This window comes from Phodopus roborovskii, unplaced genomic scaffold (assembly GCF_943737965.1).
Source record: "Phodopus roborovskii unplaced genomic scaffold, PHOROB, whole genome shotgun sequence".
Taxonomy (NCBI): domain Eukaryota; kingdom Metazoa; phylum Chordata; class Mammalia; order Rodentia; family Cricetidae; genus Phodopus; species Phodopus roborovskii.
Genome location: NW_026126485.1, coordinates 7,980,195 through 7,999,577, shown reverse-complemented (window position 1 = coordinate 7,999,577; position 19,383 = coordinate 7,980,195). Strand labels below are relative to the sequence as shown.

The window sequence follows — 19,383 nt, the reverse complement described above, 5'->3', positions numbered from 1 at the left end:
ACTAGTCAACACAATTTAACCTGACCATAACTTATGCATACTATGACTCAAGTTAACACTCAAAGTGATGTGTTTAAATGTTTTTTTGTGATTACTGTTTTCATGACTATTAAGGACATCAAAATTGCCGGAAGTTCACATTTTAAAATTTGTATGAAAAATAATGCAAGACTTCATCAACTATTATTACTCTCAATTCAAATTTACAATTTATCCACATTATCTTTCAGAACATATGATATGAGTCAAACAGGTTTACCAATGGAATATATAATTGAATAAAAAGCAGAATGTGTATACTGTAACTATTACTTAATTAAAATTATAAAAAATATTTTCATCTCAATAGGACTAGAGCATTGGGTATATTACTAGGGTCAAGCCTGGAGGTTGGAAAATGTGTAGGAATATAGAGTTTTATGCACTCACCAAACTGGGCTGGTACACCAGGTGTGTGACTACAAGGACTTAGAGGTTAAAATAGTGTGCTGCTTCAGCCAAGGACCAGAATTCTATTCCCAAAAGGCTTATGGCTTGTTCCAAGGGAAGACAAAGTGACTAATACCTATGTGACTCTATACTTGTGTGAGCTAATATGCACGCATACACACACACACAATTTAAAAATTAAAAATAATTCTTTAAAAAGAATCTATTTTCAAACATGTATTTGAGAGGCTGTAACACAAAAAATAAATGACCTAGAGACTGATTTTGGGGTTCAAGCTGAAGATCAGAGAAGCAAAGCAGTCAACCACTAGCTGTCACCTCTAGCTCAGGCTGAAAGGGCTGATCCACACATGAGCTCTTCACTAAGTCTCAAACTGCTGCCTCTCCTCAGTGTGGCTGGAGAACAAAAAGCCCCTCTGAGATCTTTTATATACTTCCCTAATGTTGGGATTAAAGGTGTGAGCTATTATTCTCTTTTAGACTGACTCACTCTTGTGTAGATCTGGGTGGACTTGGACTCACAGACTCACATAGATATGTTTACCTCTTAATCCCGAGTCCTAGGATTTAAGGTGTGTAGCACCACCTCCTAGCTTCTGGCTGCTGGGATTAAAGGTGTGTGCCTGGCTTCTATGGCTTGTGGCTGACTTTGCTTTTGGAATCCTCAGACAAGCTTTAATAAATCATAAATAATATATCACTGTAAGTTGCTAGCGATGGAAGTCAACATAGGACTATAAAGCTACCACGGGCAAATACATAGAGGACAATGCTGCTAATAAACTGGGAAGAAAAGCTCAGCTGGTAAAACACTGCCTTCTAAGTGTGAGGACCGGAATGTGTGTTCTCAGAATCCTCATAAAAGCTGGACACGGTGGCACACTTAGAACACCAGAGCCTGTGTCTACCTCCCACCTAGCCATCTCCTTTCCAAATACCTCCCATAAAGGCGAGGAGAAGCAGGGTAGGTATTGGCTATATGAAGCTGGGCTTCATGAGTGACTTTTTGTGCTTAGCAGTCCTTGCTGATTAAACAAAGAAAGCACTGGTAACTACTCCCAAATACTACGGATTTAATAAGACACACTCTCAGAAGCACTTAGCATAGGAAAGATCTCAGAGTAAGTCATCAATCAGTGGGAGGTATTTTTTGGTTTTGTTTTACTGGCTCAAGATGGGATCTCACTTTGTAGCTACAGCTGGCCTTGAACTGACAGAGATCTATCTGCCTGCCTCTCAATACTGGCATTGAAGGTGTGCAGCATCACACCTTGTTTTTAACAAGGCCAAGGAGGAAGGAAGCAGGTGAAGCTAATGCTATAGGGACTTCTATAGGAAAAGATGTTCCTTGAAGTAGCCAGGCTCCTGACAGGAGGAGGGGGGTGATAAAAGACTTGGAGGGTCTGTAGCAGGGGGATAAGAAAGGATGATGTTTTCAAAATCTGACCCTGGGTATCACCATTTAGTTGCCAACTGGGGCTGCTACTTATGGTGGTTTCCTATTTGTTTGTTTGTTTTGTTTTGTTTTGTTTTGTTTTTCCCTTCTCCTGAGGAGTCATGCTGAGTCAGCTTGGGGTTTCTCTAGCTCCCAGAATCTTTGGGAGTTTTCTGGTTTCCCCTTGCTTGCCTTTCAACCTCCCACAGCCTGCTGCTTCTCTAGCTGGAAGCAGTTAGACCCAAACAGCAGCAGGATGACCCAGCCTCAGCACACCCTATGAGGAAAGTCAGCAAATGCTGCTGTCACACGTGCTCTGTGTGCTCCACTCTGGGGGGGGTGGTCAAAATCCTACCATCTCCTTTAATCACATCTCCACAGCCATTCCAAATGAGCTGCTGTGAATTTAGCAGGTCTCCTAGCTAATCACCCCATCTCCATTGTCAGCTCTACTGAACTGTCCACCAGAGTTTTCTTTCTTTTTTCTTTTTTCTTTTTTTTTCTCATACTATTTTATTTCATTATTAGGTAAAAGATTTCTTATTTCTTACAACAATACATTTATGTAACAAATTACTTGAACTTTAGTTATTTTCTTTTATTTTAATTTTTAAAATTTATTTTATATAACAAAGTCCATTTAAATGAAAACAAACATTTATAGACAATATTTGGGAATTTGGGTGTTGTTCTTTCCAAACTACTTCCTGCTGGTAAGGGGCACTGTCATGGGGGATTCGAAGAAGATTCAGAAATCCTGGCTGTAGTCTGTAAGGCTGCTTTGTCCACCTGTTTTGAATGTAGGATCACCTCATACTCTGTTTCAGGCAGTCTGTCTTGATCAAACCACATTAGTCTGGAAGGAATCCACATCTTTTCATTTTCTGTGGAAACAAAAATAGAAATCCTTTTCCTTAGTAACTTGTCCTTGAACTTAAATTTTGGAGTCAAAGCACTTTTTTTAATTTAATTTTTTACATGTCGACCCCAGTTCCCTCTCCCTCCCTCCCTCCCTTTCTTCCACCCTCCCTTCCTGCTTCCCTCTCTTTTACCCTCTCTGCCCTCTCACATGCACTCTAACCACCCTCCCCTCCCATCCCCCCACCCCAATTCCATATGTAGGGGAATGCCATCTAGTTGGGGTCATGTAGATCTGACAGGTCATGTGAAGTAGGGACTAGGGCTTCTCTCCTGTCTCTAGATTAAGGCAGTTATCCCTCCATGGGGGATATGTTCTCAGAGTCCTTTTGTGCACCAGGGATACATCCTGGCTCCACTGTCTGAGGTCCCTTAGACTGCTCAGACCCATATGCAGGGGGGCCTGCGTCAGTCCCAAGCTGGCTTCCCAGCTATCAGTCTAGTGGTCGATACCTTGTTCAGGTAAGCTGTCTGTATGTGTTTCTGCTGCCTGGTCTTGTCCTCTCCATCTGCATCTGGGTTCTAGTTCGACTCAGTGTTTATGTATGGGTGTTTGATCCTGTTTCCAACAGGCATTAGTTGAGGGCTCCATGGATAAGTTAGTTGTTGATCTCACTCTCCGGGAAGGGCATTTATGATAGCCTTTCATTGTTAGTTGGGAGCAGTCTTGTAGTTCTCTAGACCTTTCTTTGTGTTCAATTTTATCTTCAAACCAATATTGGCTCTTTTATGTTCTCTCTCTCTCTCTCTCTCTCTCTCTCTCTCTCTCTCTCTCTCTCTCTTGTCTTCTATTCCTAACCAGGCTCAATCATCCTGGTTGCACATGTTTTCCTTTCCTCCCCCTCATTTTCTCCTACTTCTCTCTCCATTCGCTGCTCCCCCACTTCCCCTGAGCTCTGGGGGGACTTGTCCCTTCCCATTTCTGTGAAGGACTTTATATGAATCTCTTAGAATACACCTTGTATCCTAGCTCCTCTGGTGGTGTGAATTATAGGCTGGTGATCCTTTGATCTTGATCTAAAATCCATATATGAGTGAGTACATACTGTGTTCCTCTTTTTGTGACTGGGATACCTCATTCAGGATGGTTTCTTCAAGTGCCATCCACTTGCCTGCAAATTTCAAGATACCATTATTTTCTGCAGAGTAGTATTCCATTGTGTAGATGTGCCACATCTTCATTAACCATTCTTCAATTGAGGGGCTTCTAGGTTGCTTCCAGGTTCTGCAATCTTGATTCTTTTGCAATATTTATCCATATAATCACACAACCCTCAGGTCCTGAGTTCAGCTTTCTCGCTGAGCTTCCTTGTCCTTTTCCTTGGCCCTGCTCACATCTCAGGGCTCAAAACCTTGTATCCTCTTGAGTTATCCCTTAGTCCTGTTCTCCACATGCCATATATAGCTATTACCTCTGTGGAATCTACCAAGACAAGCATTCTTCTAAAATTATCTGCCTCCCCCTCCCTGATTTCCATTATATCCTGCCCCTTCACTAAGTGCTCTCTCTCTCTTTCTCTCCTTTCCTTCTTCCTCCCCCTTGTTTCAACCCCTTCTCTCAGACAAACACCAACAAATAAGCAAAACCAATAACCCAAGTACTACACCTAGAACAAAGAACTAAGTTGTGAACCAGAATGGCCAGGTGCCTGTTCTGAAGGAGTACAGATGTGGTAGATAACATAGATAAGGGAACAGGTACTTATGCTGTGGGAGGGAAATGCTGTATGTTTGTTGTGAAGTCCTTTAGAGGATCCCTGTCCAAAAGTGACATTTGTGCTCAGGCCTGGAGTTAGGTCCAGAAGTTATTATGTTAAAAGTTGATGTGTGAGGGAAATGAGCACTGAAGGCCATGGGGAATGGTGGGAAAGACTTGGGGTACTCCTGAAATTCAGTGTGTCTGGGAGTGGAGAAAAAATAAAAAATTAAAAAAAAAAGAATCTATTTTGAAATCTAAAATAAAGAAGATTTACTCCAGTTTAACTTTAAAATATTTGTAGTTTTTTGAACTTCCCACTTCTTGCCATTTATAATTGCTCCAATTTTCACAGAAAAGAACTTGTGTTTTATCTCTTTAAAGTCAAGATTTCTTTTATTGCCTAACCTACTGCTTATCCTGAGGAATATTCCATGTCTGTTCGATGCCTATAACACTATCATTTATAGTGTATTGTGTATTCTATTTATTAGTCAATCCCAATTGTCCAAGTTTTCTGTCACCTGCTAACCTTCTTTTCATTCCACCCATCCTTGAACATGAGACATTCAGTTCTCCAGTACATATGACTGCATTATAAATTTCTCCTTTGAAATCTACCCATTTACATTTATGTGCTTAGAGAATCAGTTGGTCAGTGGATTTACATTTTGAAAATAGTTCATCTTCCTAATGAATTGTCTTATCATAATAATAGTGTTTTACTATTTTGAGGATTATTTTTAAAAAGTAGACTATTTTATTTAATATAGTTTGGTCCATATGGTCACTACCAATCCAGAGTACTTATTATTTGAATAGAATATCCTTCTATTTGTATCCTTACATGTTAAACACTTTATATATTTGTTCTATAACTTTGGGATAGTAGAAGCTGATTAGTATTATTTTCCTTTCCCTTGCATTTTGTGTTTACTTTACTTTCATGTGTGAATGTAAGTATGTTAGTGTGTGGGCCCATACATGCACTTAGTAAGCCAGAGGTTAATGCTGACTGTCTTCATTTATCATCCTCCATCTTATTTTTGAGAGTCTCTTGATAAATTCAGAGATTATTCTTTGTTAGACTGGCTTGCCAGTAGGCTTTTGGAATCCATATGTCTCTGCTCCTTTTTTCCTCAGTGTTGAGTTTACAGATGTGCACAGATGCGAAAGGCTTTTATGTTAGTCCCAAGGTTCCAAACATGTCCTTATGTTTGGGTAGCAAGACATTGGCCCAATCAGCCACCTAAAAATTTATTTGAAACCAAATGCCTCCTACCAAAAGAGGCTTTTAGATTGGGATGTTTAATCTACCTAAATTTAGTTTACTGCTGGGGGGGGGCGGCGTATAAGGATACCATTTTTGTGTGTGTTTTCTACATGTCTTTTAGGTTTTTATTTCCCATTAGTGCTAAATCCCACTGCTTTATATGTACTCTTTAGATATCTTCTTTATGATTATCAATAGGATTATATTTATCATCCTTACATTATAAATAATACAGTTTAAACTGACATTAACTTGAGCAGAATACAAAATTAAGTTTTTGACCGAATCTGCTATTTGTTAGATAAGAAAATACATCATTAGATATAATGTAACATTAAATATCAAAAAAAGAATAACAATTATCTTCATCATTACTTTGTCACACAATTCCCACAGGAAAAAAATGTGGAATTACAAGAGATAAAGAGATATTTGCTTATATTTTCTAATGTTGTTTCTTTCACCAAATACCTGTTTTCCTTATATTTTTGAGCTTCAAACTTGTTCGTTTATATGTATTAAGTTTTTTCTTCCTTTTAGGTGATGCCTCAATACAGGTATTACTATTCATGTTTGTGAGGTTTCAGAGGTACACAGATTCCTATCTTCCTGACCATTGAGGGCTTATCAACTCCACATTCATATTTTTTTTCTCCAATTATCTTCTCTGTGAATGCTAAAATATACATTTCTGTTGATGTGGTAATAGCTCATGAACTTTTAAGTGCTAACCATTTTTAATTATTTTTATTTCTTTGCAGGCTGAATTTATCTACAACCTTATTAATACTGTCTTGTCTACTTACTCTGACTACTGAATCCCTCTATTTAGTTTTACATGGTATTTACTGTACATTTCAATTTAAAAAATTGATTTGGTTCTTTACACTTTTTTGTTTCCTCTTCTCAGATTATTGTTGCATGAATTTTTTTGACTTTTCATGTATCTGTAAGAGAGATGTGTAGAGAAATTTTTAATTTGTCATTTTCCAGGCTCTTCAGAATAAATTAATTTATTCCTTGAAGTTTTATTGAAAATTGGATATTTAATTGCATACTCTGGTACTAGAAATCAGTGTTTCCATAGTTATAAAGGTTTGCAGTTTTGTATGGCCATGTAGTATTGTTGAACACTAAGAATTTGTCTAGTGACTTTCAGCAGAGACTGTATTCTGTGCCATGTGTAATGGTTACATTACCTGTGACCTAGCCAGCACCTGTCTGGTGCTTTGGCAGAAATGTTCTTGAAAGTAAAGAGTTCAAAGCAAGCTAGTGAATAAAGATAAAGGATACAAATATCTCAGTTCTTAAAGTATTTGCTCTATGATGCATCACAACTTTAACCAACTTCTGCTAGAAAAGTAAATGTTAAAAATTGGAAGCATGGAGTCAGTACTTTTCACTTCTCAGACCCAATTACAGAGGCAGAGTCCAAAATCAAAAATTCAATCATTCTGTTCCTAACCAGAGAGGCCAAACATAAAACAAACAAACAAACAAACAAAAAATAAAATCACAAAAACATTGTTACAATGACTGTTTTAAATTTTTGGTCATCTTTTGGCTGGGAACTCTATCTTCTTGTGAATGCTTGTTTTTTAGGAACATCAAAGTACCTCTCTAGATTTTATTTTTTGTGTGTTTTAGATAGAACTCTCACAAGTCTTCTTCCTGCTTATATTGAATACAGTTTTGTGCTTTTTGTGAAATAACCTATCTTATATCTGGACTTCCACCTTATACCTTGAATAATTTTCTTTCCTTAGGTGAAGCAGTAACATGGCTGTGGGTATATGTTCAATTCGACAATCTTCTTTATTATCTATGTAAGTCAGGAATTCATTGAAGATGAGAAGATATCTGTAAAATCATCAATTAAAATAGAGAAAAGATTTATTTTGCCTCATGGTTTCTTGACTTTTATCCCACAGTCACTTAGCACATTTTTTTCTAAGTCAGATATGTGGTAGAAAACATGCAGTTGAACAAACCGCTTATAATCATGGACACTTTTAGTCTCCATCTCCTAAATACCCCAAGACTTCCATTGAACCCCATCAGTTTTATTCAGATAGACACCACATGCTAAAGATTTTGACCACTGATAATCATAGCCTCTGAGGGACAATTCAGATACAAATCATAATCTTAGTTTAATTTATTATTGAAGTCTCAGATTAGATGTCTCTGGATCTGAGAAATTTGCTCACCCCAGACTATGTATGCCTACTTTTACATAAAAATATTTTCATAATATCAGCATAAAGTGTCTGATTTCTTAAATCTTAAAAGTTTTAGTTGCATCATACAATTTCGTTCTTCAGTGCAAAAAAAATTAAATGATAATTTGGATATTGGCAATGTAAGAAAATAAAAAGAAAGAGGCTGTTCAGAAAAATAGAGAACTGTACTTAGTACCTGTATTAGTTTTACAAAAATCAAGTATGAACTGACATTATCCTTCAGACAACTCAACATTTTATTTTTTCATGTTAGCCTTTCTCTGTCACTCATGAATCTCAACCATCATCTTTTGTTTTAATCCATGTCTCTATCTTATAATGGAGTAATATCACATTCAGATTCTCTTGATAACACTGTGCTAAAATTGTGACATATCATGGACAATATGCCCCACAATCTTTCTTGTACCCAAGGATTAATGGTGAATATTTAAGTGATCTAGATATTACCACATTAATGTGAAAAGACCCTGTCTTTTCAGCCTAATTATACCAGAATGACAAGTTTGATAGTTTAAAAATCAGTAAGAATAAAATTTACATTCCACTAACATACATGCAAAGAATAAATTTGGTGTTGTCCTGAACTTAGGATATAGTTTTTTTAGTTTTTTTTTTTTAATTCTTGAACTATGAGCTTGTTAAATTCAGGATATGCCAACAGATGACCCTTAAGTATTCATGTATACTCTAAAGTACACCCAAGAATCTCATTACACATTCTGATGTACTATATCTGATGTACTATATGCAGTGTCACCCAGATGGTTATATTATCAGTTGCAATAATTTTTCTCTTACTAGCCCTTATGAAGATGATATTCTAAGTATTACACAAATGAAAGTGTTCCCCCAAAATGAACAGAAGATCGCTGTTATTGCCCCTGTAAAGCCTAGAATTCTGAGCTGGAGTTTAATATAAGAAGTTATTCTGACAAACATTTACTACTGCTACTCTTAGTGAATATTAGTGAACTGGAACTCTTCTAAAATAAAATGAACCAGTGGGTGGAAGACAAGTAGTTTAGAGAGGCTATACAGAGATATTCCTGGGAATAAATGGAATGTGATAAATATTCATCAAGACTCCTCATATTCATGGTAGTAATTCATAACAATTGTAAAGAATAAAATAAAGGAGTAATTAGAGATGATTAGAATGCTCAAAATCACACATTCACATGAAATGAAATATTTCTTTAGAAATCTTAAAATGGCAATTTTCTGAATTAATCTTAAGTTTGCATTACCTAGAATGATCTGCACCTATTCTACTGATTGCTCATACTGAGAGAAAATAATTATGATGATTCTGACATTGTTCAAAATAATTACTGCAGTTCAGCAAGTTCAAAATTAAGTTTCACTAATATGAGCATATTTGGAAATAATGTAAAGGTAATCATGGAGAAAAAATCTAAAATGTTCAAGTTGTAGTCCTGATAATTAATCTGAATATCTTAGTGTTTCTGTAAATAATTTGGTATTGTTATTTCACTTGTATAATTCATCATCTTTTTTTTGAAACAGAAACCTGCTTCATCTGTGATTTTCAAAAGTATGTAACTGTATAAGCAGATTGATATGTTTTTCTTCAATATATATTGGTAATTCTAAAAATTTTAATTGGTAGTCTAACTCTGTACAGGGCACAAGTTTATCAGCCTTTTGAAAATTTTGAATCAATGCTTTGAGAAGACTTATATTAGTAACTGCAATTAAAATGCATGCTAAATGTTAGAGGTTGAGATGAAAATAAACATTATCAAACATTTAATTGTTAAACCAAATTGAGGATGAAGATGTGTTTTACGAGAACATATAAAATCTATACTGAAACAACTTCCAGCTCTGAAGCTGAATTTGCAAGGGACAATATGCAAGGCCAAGGGAATCTCTTCATCCTTCTTAGGATAAGACTCTATCACTGAGCTGGTATGCAAAATCAAACCAGCTTCACGTGTTCCTAACTAAGTTAACAGGCAACATTTTCTTCCTTTCTTCCTTCCTTCCTTCCTTCCTTCCTTCCTTCCTTTCTTTCTTCCCTTCCTCCTCCTGCCTGCTCCTCCTCCTCCTTATTTTTCTTGAGGCTGGGCTTCTCTATGTAAATGTTCTGGCTGTCCCTGAAATCAATTTGTAGAACAAGTTGACCTTGAGCTTCTACCATCATGCCCAACTTTTTATCTTTTTCATTATTTTCCTTTCTTTCTTCATTGTTTTTCTACCCTGAACCTGAGAACTGAATGCAGGGCTCTCTTACTGATTTGAATTTCCACCCCACCCATCTAATCTTCAACCTTCCAACCCTGTAATCTCTATCCCCCCATCCAGGGTAATCTTTTGATACAGGATCTCTCACAGGTTTGTAAGTCTCCTCCAAGTAAGCAAGGCTGGCTGTTAAAAGAGACACAAGGATTTGTTTCCACCTCCAGAAGCAGCACATACCACCTTGCCTGATCAAATACATACATATATATATATATATATATATATATATATATATATATATGGAGGTGTTTATTTTTCCTTTTTTTATTTTATATATTTTATATAACCAAGTCCATTTAAATGAAAACAAACATTTATAGACAATATTTGGGAATTTGGGTGTTGTTCTTTCCAAACTACTTCCTGCTGGTAAGGGGCGCTGTCATGGGGGATTTGAAGAAGATTCAGAAATCCTGGCTGTAGTCTGTAAGGCTGCTTTGTCCAGCTGATTTGAATGTAGGATCATCTGGTACTCTGTTTCAGGCAGTCTGGCTTGATCAAACCACATTAGTCTGGAAGGAATCCACATCTTTTCATTTTCTGTGAAAACAAAAATAGAAATCCTTTTCCCCATAACTTGTCTTTGAACTTAAATTTTGGAGTCAAGAATTTTTTTTTAAAATTTAATTTATTTTTTGCATATGGATCCCAGTTCCCTCACCCTCCCTCCCTCCTTTGCTCCTTCCCTCCCTCCCTCATTCCCTTTTCCCCTCTCTGCCCTCTCATATGCACCCTAATTACCCTCCCCTCCCATCCCCCCAACCCCAATTCCATATATAGGGGAATGCCATCCAGTTGAGGTCATGTAGATCTGACAGGTCATGTGAAGTAGGGACTAGGGCTTCTCTCCTGTCTCTAGATTAAGGCAGTTATCCCTCCATGGGGGATGTGTTCACAAAGTCCTTTTGTGCACCAGGGATACATCCTGGCTCCACTGTCTGAGGTCCCTTAGACTGCTTAGTCCTTCTGGCTGAGACCCATATTCAGGGGGGCCTGAGTCAGTCCCATGCTGGCTTCCCAGCTAACAGTCTGGTGGCCAGTTAGCTCCTCCTTGTTCAGGTAAGCTGTCTCTGTGTGTTTCTCCTGCCTGGTCTTGTCTTCCCCATCTGCATTTGGGTTCTAGTTAGACTCATTGTTTATGTATGGGTGTTTGCTCCTGTTTCCAACAGGTATTAGATGAGGGCTCCATGGATAAGTTTCCTCTTTAATTCAGAAATGGATGCAATGGGCACTCAAGGGACATCTTTACTCAAATTCAAGATTATGTATATATGGACAAAATGTCATGATTTGTCAGAAAAATTATAGAAAGTTTTTCAGAAAATTAAATTAAATGATGATATTCTAGGTTCATTTTATATCATAAGACATAATGAAAATTCTATTTAACTGTAATGGATGTATTTATAAGTTTTACTTAAGAAATTTGTAATGACATCTCCCATCATCCTTACTCCTTACAAATTTGAATTATTTATGATATGCCATTCACATTTTTATAGTTTAAAAATCTTTTTTTTTCTGAGCACACTAGACCCGCCTATTCAGGTGGGACCACGCTGAGTCCCCACCTGCCTGATCTTGGACCCCCACCACTGGTCCTCTGCCAGAGCTCCTGGCCCAAGCCAGAGATCCGCCTATCCCTGCAGGACCAATCTGAGTCACTGCCTGCTGAATCTTTGATCCCCATCACCAGGCCTTTGCTGGAGCTGGATCTTTGAACCCCATCACCAGGCCTCTCCTGGAGGTAAGTCTGGGACCAGTTTGGGTTGAATCCCCCCCCCCACACTCTTCCCTGAGAACTCCCTGGATTGGCTCTGAATCTAGCTGCCTCCTGTGTCCTGTTTCCAGTATGAGCTTTCCTGGTGCTCTGATTACTCCCCCCTCCTGACTTGCTTTGAAGAGCCTGTCCTCCCCCCACCCTGTGCCATATCTAGCCCACTGTCAGAGTGCTCTGGTTGAGGACTGGAACAGAGAGCAGATCCAACAATTCTGCCACCTTTGGGGAACTTCCTGGAGCTTTTCTGAGCACACTAGACATGAACACCCAAAAGCAGATGAAGCAGAAGAGAACGACTTAAGAAATATATTCACAAAAATGATAGAGGCCTTCAAAGATGATTTGAGAAAACCCCTTAAAGAAATGGAAGAAAAAGCAAACAAAAAAATTGGAAAAATGACCAATCTCTTAAAGAAAGTAAGGAAAGCCAAGAAAAAAACAATTAAACAGATGAAGGAAACAATTCAAGAACTTGAAAACTGAAATAGAGACAATAAAGAAAACACAAACTGAAGGAATGCTGGAAATAGAATAACTGGGCAAATGATCAGGAACTACAAATGCAAGCATAACCAACAGAATACAAGAGATAAAAGAAAGAATCTCAGGCTCTGAAGATAAACTAGAGGAAATAGATTCATAGATCAAAGAAAATATTAAATCCAACAAATCCTTAACACAAAACATCCAGGAAATGTGGGACACTGTGAAAAGGCTAAACCTAAGAATATAAGGCATAGAGGAAGATGAAGAAGCCCAGCTCAAAGGTGCAGAAAACATTCCACAAAATCATTGAAGAAAACTTTCCCAATCTGAAGAAGGATATGCCCATGAAAGTACAAGAAGCATACCAAACACCAAATAGACTGAACCAAAGAAAAAAGATCCCTCAACACATGATAATCAAAACACCTAACATATAAAATAAAGAAAGAATATTAAGAACAGCAAAGGAAACTGGCCAGGTAACATATAAAGGCAGACCTGTCAAAATCAAACCTGGTTTCTTCATGGAAACTCTCAAAGCCAGAAGGTCCTGGATAGATGTTCTAGAAGTACTAAGAGTCCACGGATGCCACCCACGCTACACCGAGCAAAACTCTCAATCACTATAGATGGAGAAAACAAGATATTTAATGACAAAGCCAGATTTTCACAATATGTATCTACATATCCAACCCTATAGAAAGTTCTGGAAGGAAAACTCTAACCCAAGGAAGTTAACTATGCTCACAAAAACATAGGCAATAAATAATCTTACTTCACCAGAACCTAAGAGTAAAGCAGGGCAAATATATTCACAATACCACCAACAAAAACAAATCTAAAAGAAACAAGCATTAACAACCAATGGTTCTGTCCTCTCTCTTTTTTTCCCCCTGACTGGAAGGAGCCATGGAGGCCATGCTGTAGAGAAAAAGCATGTGTCTGAAACACTTAAGAAAAGCAATGGAATTTCATGGAGCTAAAGGTGAAGCACTTTCAGAAAAAGTTTACACTGAAGACACTCCGAAGGCATGGAGGAAGCTTATTTATGAAAAGGCAAAGCATTATCACAAAGAATACAGGCAGATGTTACAGACGGAGATTCACATGGCTAAGATGGCAAGGAAAGCTGGAAACTTCTACATCCTTCAGAACCCAAGCTGGCATTTATCATCCGAATCCAAGGTATCAATGGTAGCCCAAAGGTCCTCAATGTGTTGCAGCTGCTCCGTCTTCACCAGATCTTCAATGGCAACGTTGTTAAACTCAACAAGGCCTCAACTAACATGCTGAGGATTGTGGAACCATACATTGCATGGGGGTACCCCAACCTGAATTCAGTAAACAAGCTCATCTACAAGCATGGCTATGGCAAAATCAATAAGAAGAGAATTGCCTTGATGGACAAGTCCTTGATTGCTCAATCTCTTGATAGCATGGCATTATCTGCATGGAGGATCTGATCCATGAGATCCACACAGTGGGAAAACTATTCAAGGAAGCCAACAACTTCCTGTAGCCCTTCAAACTGTCTTCTCAATGTGGTAAAATGAAGAAAAAGACCACTCATTTTGTGGAAGGTGGTGATGCTGGCAACAGGGAAGACCAGACAAACAGGCATATTAGAAGGATGAACTAAGGTGCTTCCTGTGATATTTTGTGTAATCTGGTCAGTTAATAAACAGTTACAAGTTGGCAAAATTTTGAGTTTCCCTCAATATTAATGGTATTAACTCACCTATAAAAAGACACAGGTTAACAGAATGGATACAAAGACAGAATCCATCCTTTTACTGCATACAAGAGGCACATCTAAGCTTCAAGGACAGTCTTTACCTCAGGGTAAAGGGTTGTGAAAAGATTTTTCAATCAAATGGACCCAAGGAGCAAGCAGGTGTGGGTATCCTAATATTTAACAAGTTAGATTTCAAACCAAAATCAATCAAAAAAGATAAATACAGTCATTTCATATTCATCACAGGAGAAATTCATCAGCACAAAGTCTCAATTTTGAACTTGTATGCCCCAAATACAAAGGCACCACATTCATAAAAGAAAAGCTACTAAAAATCAAAGCTTACATAAAACCTCACACACTCATAGTGGGAGATTTCAGCACCCAACCCTCACCGCTAGAAAGGACCACCAGACAGAAACTTAACAAAGAAACAAAAGAACTAACAGAAGTTATGTCTCAATTGGGTTTAGCAGATATCTATAGAACATTTCATCCAAACACAAAAGAACATACCTTCTTCTCTGCTCTACATGGAACCTTCTCTAAAATTGACCACATACTAGGCAACATAACAAATCTCAACAGATACAAAAAAAAAAATGGGAATAGTTCCCTGTATCTTATCACACCACCATGCTGTAATGTTGGGATTCAACAACAATACAAAACACAGAAACCCTACAAACTCATGGAAACTGAATAATGTGCAATGGCACCATACCTGGGTCAAAGTAGAAATAAAGAAAGAAATTAAGGACTTCCTAAAATTCAACAAGAATGAGGACACAAAATACCCGAACTTATGGACACCTTGAAAGCAGTGTTATGAGGGAAGTTCATTGCACTAAATGCCCATATGATGAAAACAGAGGATAGTCATATTAGAGAATTAACAGCACAATTGAAAGCCTTAGAACAAAAAGAAGCAAACTCACCCAGGAGGAGTAGACACCAGGAAATAATCAATTGGGGGCTAAAATCAATAAAGTAGAAATCAGGAAAACAATACAAAAAATAGATGCAACGAAGAGTTGGTTTTTCGAGAAAATCAACAAGATATACAAACCTTTATCCAAACTAACCAAAAATCAGAGAGAGAAAACATGCAAATTAACAAAGGACACTGAGGATATCCACAAAATTTTCAATTCATACTTTGAAAAACTGTTTCCACAAAATTTGAAAATTCAACGGAAATGAACAAATTTCTGGATAACTATCACTTACCAAAATTAAATCAACAAAGACAAATATACCTCATGAATATTAATGCAAAAATAATCAATAAAATACTGGCAAACAGAATCCAAGAACACATCAGAGAAATCATCCACCATGACCAAAGAGGCTTCATTCCTGGCTTGCAGTGATTGTTCAACATACAAAAATCTACCAAAGTGATCCACCATATAAACAAACTGAAAAAGAAAGACCACATGATTATCTCAGTAGATGCTGACAAAATTCTACACCATTTCATGATAAAGGTCTTGGAGAGATCAGGGATAACAGGAAAATACCTAAACATAATAAAAGCAATATACAGTAAACCAACAGCCAACATCAAACTGAATGGAGAGAAGCTGAAGCTGATTCCTCTAAAATCAGGAACAAGACAAGGCTGCCATCTCTCTCCATATCTCATCAATATTGTACTAGAAGTTCTAGCTATAGCAATAAGACAAGAAAAGGAGATCAAGTGGATACTAATAGGAAAGGAAGAAGTCAAACTTTCACTATTTGCAGATGATATGATAATTTACATAAGTGACCCAAAAAGCTTTACCACGGAACGCCTACAGCTGATAAACACCTTCAGCAAACTAGCAGAATACAAGATAAACTCAAAAAAATGATTAGCCCTACTTTATTCATATGACAAAGTGGCTGTGGAAAAAAAAATCAGAGAAATATCACCCTTTACGTTAGCCACAAACAACATCAAGTATCTTGGGGTAATGCTTACCAAACAAATTAAAGACCTATATAGCAAGAACTTTGTGGCTCTAAAGAAAGACATTAAAGAAGGTACCAGAAAATGGAAAGATCTTCCATGCTTTTTGATAGGTAGGATAAACATAGTAAAAATGGCAATCTTGCGAAATGCAATCTACAGATTCAATGCAATCCCCATTAAAACCCTAGCACAATTCTTCACTGACCTTGACAGGATAATAATCAACTTTATGTGGAAAAACAAAAGACACAAGGTAGCCAAAACAACCCTGCACAATAAAGGAATGTCAGGAGCTATAGTCCTGAAAACAGCCTGGTATTGGCACAAAAATAGACAGTTAGACCAATGGAATTGAATTGAAAATCCTGATATAAACCCACACACCTATGAACACCTAATTTTTGACAAAACAGCTAAAAATATACAATGGGAAGAGGAAAGGATCTTCAACAATGTTGCTGGCACAGCTGGATGATGGCATGTAGAAGACTGTAGATAGACCCATGTCTATCTACATGCACAAAACTCAAATCCAAATGGATCGAAGATCTCAACATAAATCCAGCCATGCTAAACCTCTTAGAGGCGAAAGTGGGAGGAACCCTTGAAAAAATTGTTACAGGAAACTGATTTCTGAACATAATTCCAGTAGCACATACACTGAGATCAACAATTAATAAATGGTACCTCCTCAAACTGAGAAGCTTATGTAAGGCAAAGGACACAGTGGACAAGACCAAACGGTAGCCCACAGACTGGGAAAAGATCTTCATCAATCCTACATCTGACAGAGGGCTGATCTCCAAAATATACAAAGAACTCAAGAAATTAATCACCAAATCACCAAATAACCCTATTAAAAATGGGGTACAGAACTGAATAGAGAATCATCAATAGAGGAAGTCAAAAAGGCTAAAAGATACTTAAGAAAGTCCTCAACATCCATAGTTATCAGGGAAATGCAAATCAAAACAACTCTGGGATACCATCTTACTCCTGCCTGAGTGGGTAAACTTATAAGCACAAATAACAACTTATGCTGGAGAGCATGTGGAGAAAGGGACACACTCCTCCACTGCTGGTGGGAGTTTGAATTTTACAGCCTTTTTGGAAATCAGCATGGTGGCTCCTCAGGAAAATGGGAATCAGTCTACCACAGGACCTGGCAAACCCCTCTTAGGCATATACCCAAACGATCCACATCCATGTACAAAGACATGTGTTCAGATATGTTCCTAGAAGCATTATTTGTAATAGGAAGAACCTGGAAGCAACCTAGATGCCCCTCAACTCTCAACTGAAGAATGAATAAAGAAGATGTGGCACATTTGCATATTGGATAAAAACAATGGAATCTAGAAATTCACAGGCAAATGGAACTTGAAGAAAACTCCCTGAATGAGGTAACCCAGTCACAAAAAGAGTAACATGATATGTACTTGATCATATATGTATTTTAGGCATAGAGCAAAAGATCACCAGACTATAATTCATACCACCAGAGGAACTAGGATACAAGGAGGATTCTAAGGGATTCATATAAGATCCCTCACAGAAGTGGAAGGCTACAAGATCTCCTGAGCATATTGGGAGTGGGGGTCAGTGTGTGAAAAGGGACCTAAGAGTAAGAAAAGGAGAGAAGAAGAAAGCACATGGGCCTAGGAAGATTGACCCAAGAGAGGAATAGACAAGAGGAGAGAGAGTATGGGGGGGGAAAGAGATAGAGATAGAGAGATAGAGTATAAAAGAGGAAGCCATTGTATGTTTGAAGAGGGAGCTGAATTTAGAGAAATGTCCAGAGACCTACAAAACTGACCCCTACTAACAATTTGAACAACAGTGGAAAAGATACCATAAATGCCCTCGTTTCTCTGATAATGAGAATGATGACTAACTTATTCACCATCATAAAGCCCTCATCTAGGAGCTGATGGAAACAGAAGGAATTACTCACAACTAAACGCTGAGCCGAACTGGAAGCAGAGAGGGAGGACAATATCAGGTTACAGAAACACATAGAGACAGCTGACCTGAACAGTCCCCCAGACTGGGGATGGAGCATTTGACTGTCTCAGACCCCCTGAACTTGATTGTCAGTTAGGAGGCCTGGGAAGTGTAAGGGACTTCAGACAGTGGAACCAGGATGTATCCCTGGTGCACAAAAGTACTTGGGACCACATTCCCCATGGAGGGATACTCCTTTAACCTAGAGGCAGGAGAGGAAGTTCTAGTCCCTAGTCCAAATGATTTGACAGATTTAGATGACCCCTCCTGGAATGCATCACCCTACAATTACAGTGGGGGCTGATAGGAGAGGAGGGTGGTTGGTGGGTATGGAATTCTGGGAGAGAGGGAAAGTGGAAGGTAGGGAGGGCAAGGGAACTAGGATCTATATGTAAAATAAAAATAATAAGTAAAAAGAAAAATAAAAAAATCTTATTTCTACTGCAGGTATACAAAGCATTGCTCTAAACAGAAACTGACATATCACATAGATATAATTTCATCTGCATGTTTCTTACCACCACTAATTAAATATCATATAAATATTACCTATAAATATCCTATATAATTTGCAAATATTGTATGTAAATAAACTACTTTATAGAAATATATACTACCATATGTTTATCTGTCAAGAAATATTAAAAGATAAATGCTTGTTTCTTATATACTGTTTGTGCCTCTTGGTTCCTGTATTGCAATGCTTCTTTTATATTATTGTAGATTAAGACTCAGGAAGACAATGGATCTTCACAGAAAGCTATTATAGTCACAGGTACACATGAATAAATAGGGCTTGATGTAAGATAAACTAATTGTACTGAATGTATCATCAATCTTTAAACTATAGGCTAACCTCATTGCAATGTAAGTGAGCCCCTTAAAGTTTAAGTGAGTTTTGCTTGAAACACATGTCTAATAATAGACTCATTTTCATGTGACAATTTTGCAGGAAGAAAATGTCAATGTAGGTATTTCCTTTTATGTTGTTTTGTTAAGGAGAAATTGCTTCTGTGGAACTGACTTGTTACCTTAAAAATCCTCCAATTCATTTCACTGTTCATCTAGAGCTCATTGTAGGATTCTGGCACAGTAAGACAAGCCTGTTAGATAAGTACAGAAAATAATCTTGGAA

The 19,383-nt window shown here is 37.6% G+C and overlaps 1 pseudogene; it reads left to right on the top strand.

The window, feature by feature from the left end:
- Positions 1-13,522: 13,522 nt before the first annotated feature.
- On the top strand, positions 13,523-14,188 carry LOC127229733 (60S ribosomal protein L7-like; annotated as a pseudogene).
- The last annotated feature ends 5,195 nt before the right edge of the window (positions 14,189-19,383 follow it).